The 12167-nt window shown below is 37.8% G+C and overlaps 1 protein-coding gene across 1 annotated transcript in view; it reads right to left on the minus strand.

Moving 5' to 3' along the window:
• The window catches only part of ANO3 (anoctamin 3), a 334560-nt gene extending 331572 nt beyond the window's left edge, over positions 1-2988 (minus strand). Inside the window, exon 1 of the mRNA XM_037839166.1 lies at positions 2920-2988. The gene's annotated coding sequence lies outside the window, so the exon portion shown is untranslated. The remainder of the gene's footprint in view (positions 1-2919) is intronic.
• Between the last annotated feature and the right edge of the window lie 9179 nt (positions 2989-12167).

Below are 12167 nucleotides of genomic sequence, written 5' to 3' on the forward strand. Positions count from 1 at the left end.
AATTTCCTTGATAAAATGGAATAAAAGTATATTCATTTGCTATTGAAACATTTACCAAGTCCAGGAGAATAAGAGCTATTTTAAAAGAAGATAGAGGCTTTTAATAACATAAGGGAAATCTGAACCAATTTCCCAGAAGAATCATGTGCATCTCCCCATAGTTATTAATCTGGGTTCAATTAAGATGAGAAGATGCATCAGTCCCTAGTGTGGGAGGCAATAAGTGATCTGCCGTGTATTATGGATGTGAACACAGTAGTCATGGGCTTGGCTAAAAATGATTATCTTCAGAAGTAACAAAAGCAAACATTGTTATCCAAGGAGCCCAGACTTATATTACAACTCACCCCAGGGAAATTAATGTAATAGTGTATAAGCTTTTGTTGGTTCTACATTTTCACATGTTGCTCTGTAGTTCATTTCTTCAACAACATTTCTGAGAACCTATTATATATCAGGCACTGTTTTAGGCACTGAGGATAGTGACTAAAACAAAAACAAAGCAAGCTTCCTACACCCATGTATCCTACAATTTGATGGGAAAAGATAGAAATTAATATAAAAATAACAAAAGATATAGAACATCAAATAAGTGCTATGAATAAATAAGCAGAAAAATAAGCACCATGAGGTGGGGGAGAGGCATGTAATTTTCAAAATGATGGCCCCTCTGAGGAGGTGATGTTTAAGCAAAATTCTAAAGGGGATGAGGCAACAAGCCATGCACCATCTGGGTGAACACTTTCACACAGAAGTTAGGGTAAATGAAACAGCCCAGAGGTTAGAGGGTTTGCTCTGTTTGTGCAGCTGCGAAATACCTAGTGCCCTAGGGAAAATGAATAGGAGATAAGCTCAAAAGGGATGAGTTGCAGGTGATTTTAATTAAAGTCTTCTTAAACCAGGAAGATTTTGAAGGTTTTTGAGTAGAGGTGTAGCATAATCTGATTTAGGTGGTAAAAGCACTGCTGTAGCTGCTCTGTTAAGAAGATAATGGAGTAGGAAGGTGTGGGCAAAGACTATAGCAGGCACTAGTTGAGAGGTGTTTGTAATTGTCCTTGAGAGAGATTTTGGTGGTTTATACCAGAGTAACAGCAGTGAGCATGATAAGAAAGAGTGGATTATGAATGTGTTTTAAAGATAAGGTCAGGGGATGACTTAGCTGATTGGATGTGGGGCATGGGAGTGAGACAAGTATCAGAGAGATTGTAAGAAGTTTGGCCAGAGTAACTGGAGTTGCAACAAAATCTACTGAATCAAACAAATAAGCAAACAAATACAACAATCCCCACAGCCCCCAAAAGAAACCCACCAAAACAAAAACAAAAATAAAAAACTAGTAAATACCCTGGTTTAACACTAAGGAATATACACAAATGACTTCCAGGAACACAAGTTTGTTTCCACTGGGCTTCAGAAAGGCTTATGGTCACCTAGTCCTGGAGCAGGAAGACCCTGGAAGCCTATGTCCTGCTAACAAAGAGATGGGGCGCCTCCAGGGTGCCAGTTTCTTGATTAGAAATGGGAGTTCCTTGCTGTAAAAACTCTGCCTGAAACCTGCACAGAGTAGGATACAGAAGCACTGTGGGGGGTGGAAGAAAAAGATCTGGTTCAAGCTGTCACTCTGCCACTTTTTTTTTTTTTTTTTTTTTTTTTTACAATGTGCATAACATTTAATGTCATGTAGTACTGGTTTTAGCATTTCTTTGCTTCTTTGTTTTTAATGAGAAAATAAACATGAAAAAACTCAGCAATATGTTTGGCAAATACTGGATATTCCATATATGATTTGTGAAAATGAATTGTGAAAAATGCAGTAGTTGCCTAGTAATTTACCCTTCTTCTCTTTAGTAATTTATTTATCTAAGGAAAGGGTTTTGGTGACCTATCATGTGAGTACTTTCTCTTGGACCATCTAAAGACAAATTGACAATATTCCTTTAAATGAATTTATTGCTAAGTGTATTTTGCAGTTATCTGATTTTATCTACTACGGTTGTTTTTTTGTTGTTGTTGACTTTTAAAGGGTTTTAGGGCACTTTGCTAGTTTATATATGTAGATATCTGTATATATGTGGTAAATTGAATCATAACCCCCACAAAGAAATAGTCAAGTGCTAACTCCTAGTCTCATGGGTATGGACTCAGTTGTAAATGATACCTTTGAAGATCCTATTTTGATGAGGCCAAACTGAATCAGAGTGGGCCTTAATCCAATATGACTAGAGTCCTTATAAGCGAAGGATATTTGGACATGGGAGCAGAAGGCACAGGAAGGAGACAAAAAGAGACAAATTGTCATATGACAGAACCAGAGATTGCCAGCCAGCCACCAGCAGAATGCTACAGACTTCAAAGAAAGCATGGCCTGCCAATACCTTGACTTTGAACCTCTAGCCTCCAAACTATGAGATAACAAATTCCAGTTGTTTAATCCTACCAGTTTATGGTATTTGTTATAGCAGTCGTGGCAAACTAAGACAGTATATGTATATATAATTTAAACAGTGATTATATAAAATCTATGTTGAATGTCTTATATTAAAATTTATAAGGTTTCATTAAATTGTTTGCACAAGGGTCTTTTGCTGATCAATTTAGTACTCACTGAGATTACCAAGCTATTATTTTACAATGCAAACATATTTCTTAAAGTGGTGCAAAGGTTTTTGTATGTAAGATAATGTGCAACACATGTATATATAAATGTAATTTCACTAGCACTTTAGGATAAAACTAAATAAATTACAGATGTGAGTCTAGTTTACAACAAACTGCATGATGAGTTAAGGTGTAACATGATAATTAATATAATACTATAAATTTGTGTAAATTTGTGCACCTCAAAAAGGCTCTGGAGAGTTGCTACCCCATTTCTGAAGAGCTGAGTTGACAGAATTGAAAGTCCATTTCAAAACTCACCTTCAGTGTACTTGCCTTTGGGAGCCCACACCGTCTTCTCAAGTCCATGATGAGAGGGACACAAAATGTGCAGGCCTGTTAATGGGAACAAAAGAGAAAGATAAAAATTGCTTAGAAATTCAGTAGGCCAGAAAGAGTACAAAATTAATACACACAAAAAAAATAGCTTTTCATGTTGACTATAGCTGCAGTAGAACTACTCTCTGATGTAGGTCAAATTAGTTCTGAAGAAGTGTGTAGGAAGACACAATTTTCAGTATATTACATTAGAAACTGAGCAGGTGGGTAGGTTTTATTCACTGTTATGCAAGCTGATCTAGCTGTCATCTTTGAAAGAGCTTAGGATGGCCAGATTTTCCCATTACATTTTCCCAGGGTAAATAACACAATCCCCTAGGATTCTGCCCAACCAATATAAAAACCTTTCAGCCTTCCCTTGCTCACCACTTGCTCTTCTTTTAGCCATGCTAAATCACCAGAATTCCCTGAATATGACCTGCATATCCTTACTTCTCAGTTTTTTCAGTCTGTTGTTTGTGCCTAGAATGCCTTCTCTACCCACCAAGTCAGTGTAAACTCTACTCATCTTTTAAGACTCAGCTCTAAAGCTACTGTGATGGTTGAATTCATGTGGTAACTTGGCTAGATTATGGTGTCCGGTTGTTTGGTTAAACAACCAGAGATCTGATTGCTACTGTGAGGCTATTTCCTGGATTTAAGGCATTAGTCAGTTGATTGCATCCATGGCTGATTGTATCTACAATCAACAAAGGAAATTGCCTTCAGCAATTACGGAAGTGTCATCCAGTCATTTGAAGAACTTAAAGGGAGAACTGATGATTTCAGCAGTCAGAAAGAATTTCTATCTCTTCTTCAGCCAGTCATGTTCTCCTGGGAAATTCATCATCACCTTCATCAGAGTTCACAACTTGCAGCCTGACCACAGAATTCAGATTTGCCATTCCTTGTGGCCATGTGAGCCAATTCCTATAATAAATCTCATAATATTTAGATACATAGATAGACAGATAGCTAGACAGGCAGGCAGATAGATAGATAGATAGATAGATAGATAGATAGATAGATAGATAGATAGATATATGGATGGATGGATAGATATACTGATTGATAGATATCCTGTCTGTCCTGTCAGTTCTGTTTCTCTGGAGAACCCTGACTAATACAGATTCTGGTACTTAGAGTGGGATACTGCTATGAAAAATACCTAAAAAAAATGTGGAAACAGTTTTGGAATCAGTAATACACAGAGGCTGGAAGAACTGTGAGGCATTTGATAGAAAAAGTCTAGAGATTGTTAGCAGAAGTATAGATGTTAAAGGTACTTCTGATGAGGCTTTAGAAGGAAATGATGAATGTGTTATTAGAAACTGGAGAAAAGGTGACCCTTGTAATGAAATAGCAGAGAACTTGGTAAAATTGTGTTCTGGTATTAGATAGAAAGCAGAACTTAAAAGTGATAAACTTGGATATTTAGCTGAGATTTCCAAGCTAACTGTGGAAGGTGCAGACTTGTTCCTCCTCTCAGTTTATAGTAAAATATGAGAGAAAAGGGATAAGCTGAGAACTGAACTCTTATGCATAAAGATACCATAAATAGATATTTTTGAAAATACGCTGCCTTTACAGATACTGTGCTCTGAGACAAGGGCCAGAAGTAACTCTATCAGGGACCTACAACAGGAATCTAAAACAGCTTCTTCAAAGGCAAGCATTTAAGTGACATCAACACTTAGAAATAATCACTCATTTAAAAAAATCGTTCCTGCACAAATCTATCCAAGTCTTACTTTGGCATAAAAGATACCTAATAGGATGCATTGGACAGAGTACATTCCTACCACTCTCTAACTATTTTATCTTGGGGAAATTAGTATCTCTGACCTCAAGTTTCTTTCTTTTTTTTCTTCTGCTAAACAGCAATAGTAACAACTACCCTTGAAATGTTGTTGCAAAAATTAGAGTTCATGTTAACTCTTTACATTAAGTCTCTGGCATAGGTAACAGATCATCAAAGGCATTCAGTAAGTGGTAGCATTCAGAAGCTTTGTATGTGTATAATTACAGTAATTCCTTTATCTATATCCTCCTGTACCAGTTTGTATATATTATGTCCCCCCCAAAAAGGCATGTTCTTTGATGCAATCTTGTGGGGGCAGACATATTAGTGGGGATTAAGTTGGAATGTTTGGATTAGGTTGTTTGCATGGAAATATGCCCCACCCAATGTGGGTGATGACTCTAATTGGATAATTTCCATGGAGGTGTGGCCCTGCCCATTCAGCATGGGCCTTGATTAGTTTATTGGAACACTATATAAGCTCAGACAGAAGGAGTGGGCTTGCTTACAGCCAAGAGGGACACTTTGAAGAAAGCACAGGAGCTGCAGATGAGAGACAGTTTGAAGACAGCCATTGAAAGCAGACTCTTGCTCTGGAGAAGCTAAGAGAGGACAAATGCCCCAAGAACAACTGAGAGTGACATTTTGAAGAGGAGCTGCAGCCTAGAGAGGAATGTCCTGGGAGAAAGCCATTCTGAAACCAGAACTTGGAGCAGACACCAACCACGTGCCTTCCCAGCTAACAGAGGTTTTCTGGAATCCATTGCCCAACCTCCAGTGAACGTACCCGATTGTTGATGTGTTACCCTGGACACTTTATGGCTTTCAGACTGTAACTGTGCAACCAAGTAAACCCCCTTTTATAAAAGCCAATCCATTTCTGGTGTTTCGCATCCCAGCAGCATTAGCAAACTAGAACACCTCCTATTAGACAATGGGCTCTTTGAGGGTAGATACTATATCTTTGATTTCATTTCTATATCTTTATCCCCCATTCCCAATCTGCCAATGTTTGGCACAATGCCCTTCATTTAGTGGGCTTTTTTTCTCATTTCAATAAAAGGTCAGTAAACAATAAATCCTATAGGTATCCCCCCTTTAAACAGAATGCCAACTCTATATGACTGGTCTTAACAGTAATAGAAAGAGGACAACTATTCTGTAATTTGTTTTTTATTTTTATTCTGAAATTTGAATGTTCTTCAAGTACGGGCTTGAGGAACTTAACTGTTTGCCAGATAAACACATAATGAAGTAGAGTCTACTTTACACTATAGAGTATGGAATGCCTTAAAATATATCATCACCTGAAAGAGAACTTGGTATTGTCTAATCCAACTCTTCTTATTTCACAGATGGGCAAACCGAGGCCCAGTATGTGTAAAGGTCTACTTAAGAGATGTAAGTCACAGAGCTGAGACTTGAATCCAGATGTCATCATTATTCTTTCTTGCCTACCACTTTTATGTTTTTGCAGAAGGATAGTTAGATTTGCCAATTACACTATTAGTATGATGAAACTGATGATATTATTTGGGGAAGACAAAGACCCAAGATTCAGAATGGCCATAATAATTCTGAACTGAATATCATCAGACAGAGATAGGATTTAAGCTCAATTTCAAAAGTAGAAAGGATTTGGATAGGTTGAGAGAATTACAAAGTTACCTCAAGTGTGAGAATTAATGAGAAAAGTATTGCAGCGCAATAGTGAAAGGAAAACCTTTGTAAAAGAAAGGAGAGGAAGGTGGGGTTGAAAAATCATGTTGGCAGCTAACTGAACTTCAGAACAACAAATGCATAGAATGGCAGAATTATGAGGAAACTGAAAATGTGTAGTGCAACCCATCCATTTGAAGGTAAATAAACTGAAGCATATTGTCTTTTCTACTAAACCATTAACTAGATCTGAAGGATCTTGAGAAAAAGACCCTAATTATTAAAAACATGCTTTAGTAAAATTAATCTAGAAATTGTGTGTAGAAAATTACAGAAACAAATAGTATGGCACCCCATAGACCATCCAGGAAACTTTATGGATAGGCTGAAGCTTCAGTCAGGATTGTGGCAGTAGAAAGTAAAAGACATGAAAAACATTACAAAAGAAACAGGAGAAAATCATAGATCATGCTAAGGTTTCAAGCCCTGCACACTGGACACCTGGTTTCCATTGACCAAATCGGGGATAGAGGAAGGGGAATAGGCTGGAATGGAATCTGATAGGCTCAGTTTCAGACATACCAACTTGGGCTGAGTTTGAGACAATTCAGGACATGTTTTCATAATCCTGAAGGAGACATAGATTGGGGTGTTTTCCACACAAAGACAAGGGCTGAATCTATGTAAGGAATAATCTCTGAGAAAAGAAAAATAGGGAAAACAAAATGCAGGAGGCCAAGACAGACTTTGCTAATACTGTCAGCTAGGTGGCAGGAAAAAAGAAAGAGAAACCAGTGAGGAAGTAGAGAACCATCAGTGGGGTATTTGAAAAAAATAAATTATTTTCATCTCTATCTTGGTAGAACACAGGATACTATTTGTAGTTGGAGAGGCTGCCCACCATATATGTATATGAATTTCAAAATAGTGTCTCTGTGTCAGGAGATATATCTTGCCAAATGTTTCAAATCTTGCATGAAATAATTACCTAAAATTTAATAAAGAACTTTTGAAGAAGGGAATCACATTAAACTGGTCCATCCTCAGAGACACAAAAGGGAAATGAGATATTTCATTAAAAGTTTGCTTTCTAAATAAAAGTCTCTCCACACTACTTGTTGAATATTAATTATCAACTTTGTCTCCTGTTATTGTGAAACCCTTATGACTACGGCAAAAATTAGGTCTACAAACAGACTCTGTGAAAAGCCTGCACTAGCCTGGCTAAAGTACCTTTAACAAGTTGTCAACTCCTTTATCTGTACACAAATATCACCAGAGAAGCAACATACATAGTCTTTGAAGAGATGGGGGAGGAAACGGCAATCAGTGTCAGAAGCTGTTTAAATAGAAAAGCTGAGACTTTTCGGTATTGCTTACAACCACTCATTGACTAAACGAAGTGTGCTCTCTAAACCAGATGGAGTCATAGACTATCAATACTGAAACACAATTTAACCTACAATTGTTTTTCTTGATTAGGATCGAAGTTGTTTGTGTGGAATATTTGGTGTTTTTTTGTTTTTGTTTTTTGTTTTTGTTTTGCTTTTCAAAAAGCTAATGAATCAGTTCAGGGTGAAAGTGAGTCATGAGCAATTAATTGGATAACCTTGGAGAATTTACTTTTCCTTAGTTCTATCTCTGTAAAATGAGAGGACTGGACTAGGCGAATCTCTAAAGTCCTTTCTAGCTCTTAAAAATGTTAGACAGTTTCAAAATTATTAAACTGGGATGATGCTACATTCCTCATCAAACCTGCAGCAACCTTTCACACAGTTATAACATGGATTTGGGGAAAGCATTAAACTTAAGCATTAAATTTGAATGAAATAGATTTTTCAAATAAAATTCTGAGAAGATTAAAGACAAATATAGATAAATGTTGCATGAGAAACTATACAAAACTGAATGAAACATACTAAGGTAAAAGTTGTGTTTGTAAGGCAGATAGCTTTTAGGAGATACTAAGAGATGAAAACTAGTTGGTGGTTTACTTTTAAAGACAATAAGAAATGCCTCAAAGAGGTTCTGAAAGTCACATAACGTTCTGATAAAATTTCCAGTATCACTGAATCATTTTACCCAAGTGAGGACATTTGAGGCTATTATATGACTTAAAGCTACTAGGATTGTCTTCACTTGAATAATTTAAAGGACATCTGTTTCATTTTATGTAAAGTGAAAGGCAGAGAGAAGAGCCAGTGAGGAGGCAGTGCCTTCTGGGGGAGGTCCAGGACTTTTGGAAGATGATTTTGAGTTAGGTTATCATTCTCTCCCACACTGCATGACCTTTCCCACATGGGCTATTAGTCTGCTACTCTGTGAATATACTCTTAACAGCCCAGGTACTCTTGTCTGTCACAATGATTGAAACTGCTCCCTCAGTTCCAATCACAAGCCCTGCACTGATTAAGCCCTGGGAGTCCTTTCTGCCTGTGATTACAAGAAGCTTCTCTTCTCTTTTCCAATTCCTTATAATTTACTATGTTTATGTGTCAGACTTTGTGCTATGTGTTGAGATGAATACATACATGGTTTCTACCTTTTAAGAAAGAAAAAAAAGAAACAGTTACTATTCCAGGCAAGATAAATTGAGGCTAAATAAATTCCAGGAAAATTCTGAAAGACAGCAATAGAGAAAATAGTCAGCTTGTCCTTTTAACCAAGGGACTGCTGTGGTAATTGGAAGCTGTTATGTACCCCAGTAAAGGTTATGTTCTTTTAATCCATTCCTGTGGGTGTAGACCTATCATGGGTGGGGACTTGTGATTAGGTTATTTCAATTGAGGGGCACCCCAGGGTGGGTGTTAATCTTCATACTGCAGTCCTTCATAGGAGAATAAAACACATACAGAAGCTAAGAGATGGAATTCAGAGAAAAGCCCCAGAGTAGCTAAGAAAGGACCCACAGAGAGGCTGAGAGGAAACCACCGAACCCAGAAGCTGGAAGCAACGAAACCGGGGATAGAAGGACCAGCAGATGTCACCGCGTGCCTTGGTATCTGTTCTGGTTTGTATATATTATGTCCCCCAGTAAAAGCCATATTTTTTTAATGCAATCTTATGTGGGCAGACCTATTAGTGTTGATTAGATTGTAATTCTTTGATTGAGTGTTTCCACAGAGATGCGACCCATCCAACTGTAGGTGATAACTCTGGATCATTTCCATGGAGGTGTGGCCCCACCCATTCAGCGTGGGCCTTGATTAGTTTACTGGAGCATTATATAAGCTCCGACAGAAGGAGCAACCTTGCTACAGCCAAGAGGGATGCGTTGAAGAATGCACAGGAGCTGAGAGAGGAGCTGCAGATGAGAGACAGTTTGAAGATGGCTGTTGAAAGCAGACTCTTGCTCTGGAGAAGCTAAGAGAGGACAAATGCCCCAAAAGCAACTGAGAGTGACATTTTGAAGAGGAGCCATGGCCTAGAGAGGAACATCTTGGGAGAAAGCCATTCTGAAACAAGAGCTTGGAGCAGACGCCAGGCACATGCCTTCTCAGCTAATAGAGGTTATCCGGACACCATTGGCCAACCTCCAGTGAAAGTACCTGATTGCTGATGTGTGACCTTGGACAATTTATGGCCTTAAGACTATAAGTGTGTAACCAAATAAACCCCTTTTATAAAAGCCAGCCCATTTCTGGTATTTTGCTTAATGGCAGCATTAGCAAACTAGAACAGTATCTTTCAGAAAAGCCGAAGCTTGCTGGTAGCTGGTCTTCAGAGAAGGTATTGTCCTGTTGATGCCTTAATTTGGACATTGTCATGGTCTTAGAATTGTAAACTCCTATGCTAATAAATCCCCATTGTTAAAAACCAGCCCATTTCTGGTATATTGCATTTCATCAACTTTAGCAAACCAGAACTGCCATATTATTTAACTCTTCTGATTTATTTTCTCAAGAGTCATATTTGTCAGGCATTGTGAGAGACTCTGGGGATATCAAAGAAAAATCAAAATCCGAACAAAACAAAACCTTATACTTGTTTTTAATGATAAAAAGTGATTTTAGACTTGAAACTTCTGCTCGGAATATAGAAAGTTGGACAAAGAGGTGCTCCCACCCTAACAATAAGAAAAAAGCTGAGTCACCTATGACATCATAATATTTCTTTTATCAGAGAGCAGAGACTATAAGCCACTGACTAGTCTGACATCAAAGGAAAGACAGGCACCTTCAAGACTTGGGCCATGAGGATGGATTCGCCTGGGACAGGAGGAAGATTGACTACCATAAAAAAGAAGTTCAGCTAAACTTTAAGGAATTGCTCAAGGCTGAGTGTGGGCAAGCTGAGAGTATAGAATACCTGGGATCTACTGGCACAAAGAGAGCCCACACCTGCTTTCATCTCCACTCAGAACCTTCACTGGGTGCTTGGGAAAAAGACTGGGGGCAGAGCGTGAGACCCGAGAAAGTTCCATTGATGTGGCCAGCCTGGAGAGTGGCCACTGTGCAGAAAGGCAGCTTGTATTTAAGAGCAAATGTTACTTTTGGAATGTAGGAATGGAATTGCTTTTTTAAAAAGAAATTTGACTTATTTGCATATAGACAGTTATGCCAGAGGTATGCTAATCTAGCCCCATAAAATCACAACCCCTGGATCTATTTTCTAGGAGAATTAGAACAGGATGAAGCAATGGGAACTAGCACCAAAGTCCATGGTACATGGTTGCAAATACTAAGACCTACTGGCAGAACAACTGTTCTACTCATGAGGGAAGGTAAACTCAGGCTGCTTTAACAATGGGATGTGGCATTCATACTTCTGTTTGCACTAAATAATACCATGTAAAAATTTTTCTTTGAATAAAAGCCATGTAGTTAGAGAAATAAAGGATCTGCTCTTAACTCTAATTCTGGAAGAAAGAGATTAATCATTGAGCAAAATAATAAAGCACCACAATAAAAAATCAGGTTAAGGACAAAGGTACATAAATATGATGGAATGTCATCTTCTACATTACATCCAGATGTGTCTCCTACATGTTGCCCCAGAAAAAATAGAAGAACATGAAACCCATGAACCAAGAATGCTGAATAAGTTCAATTAACATGTGCTAAATTTCCAGATTTGTAAAGGCTCAGAAGTACAAAAAATATAGCGTCCTTCCTTAAAAAAAAAGTGTGTGTGTGTGTATGTAATCATTACATAGGAATGAATATTCCACAAGTAGAAAATATCACTTTTTAAGCATTCTTGGAATAACTACTCAGAAGTGGGTATTTTCTTGTCTGTTTGGAAGATTACGGAAACTTTATCCCCAGCAACTCTAGGTCTCAGCAGTTACCCAAAATGCCAGCGTTAGCCAAAGCTCTTACTATATCTCAGACTGCTTGAAAGAGTCAGCCATAAAAATTTCATATTTGTGGGACCAAATAAGGATATTGCTGACTATTTTCCCTCAACTAATCCAATGAAATTATAAATTAATTGTAAAAGTTTTTAAAATTCCAATCAGTCATTGAATAAAAGGAAATCAAGACACAATTGCAGACTGTAGTCAGTCCTTGACATATATAAAAATATGTTCCTTGAAAAAGAGTGTGAAACCTTATTAACAATTAAAAAGTGCAAATTAAAACAAAATGCCATTTCCTTACCTATCAGATTGTCATCAATTTTTTAAAAGACCGATAAAAGCCAAGTTTGACAATGCGTAGACAATGGATACTGCCATACACTGTTGGTAAGACTTTAAACTGGCACACCCATTTGGAGGGCAGTTGGG

Source organism: Choloepus didactylus, chromosome 6, assembly GCF_015220235.1.
Source record: "Choloepus didactylus isolate mChoDid1 chromosome 6, mChoDid1.pri, whole genome shotgun sequence".
NCBI lineage: Eukaryota > Metazoa > Chordata > Mammalia > Pilosa > Megalonychidae > Choloepus > Choloepus didactylus.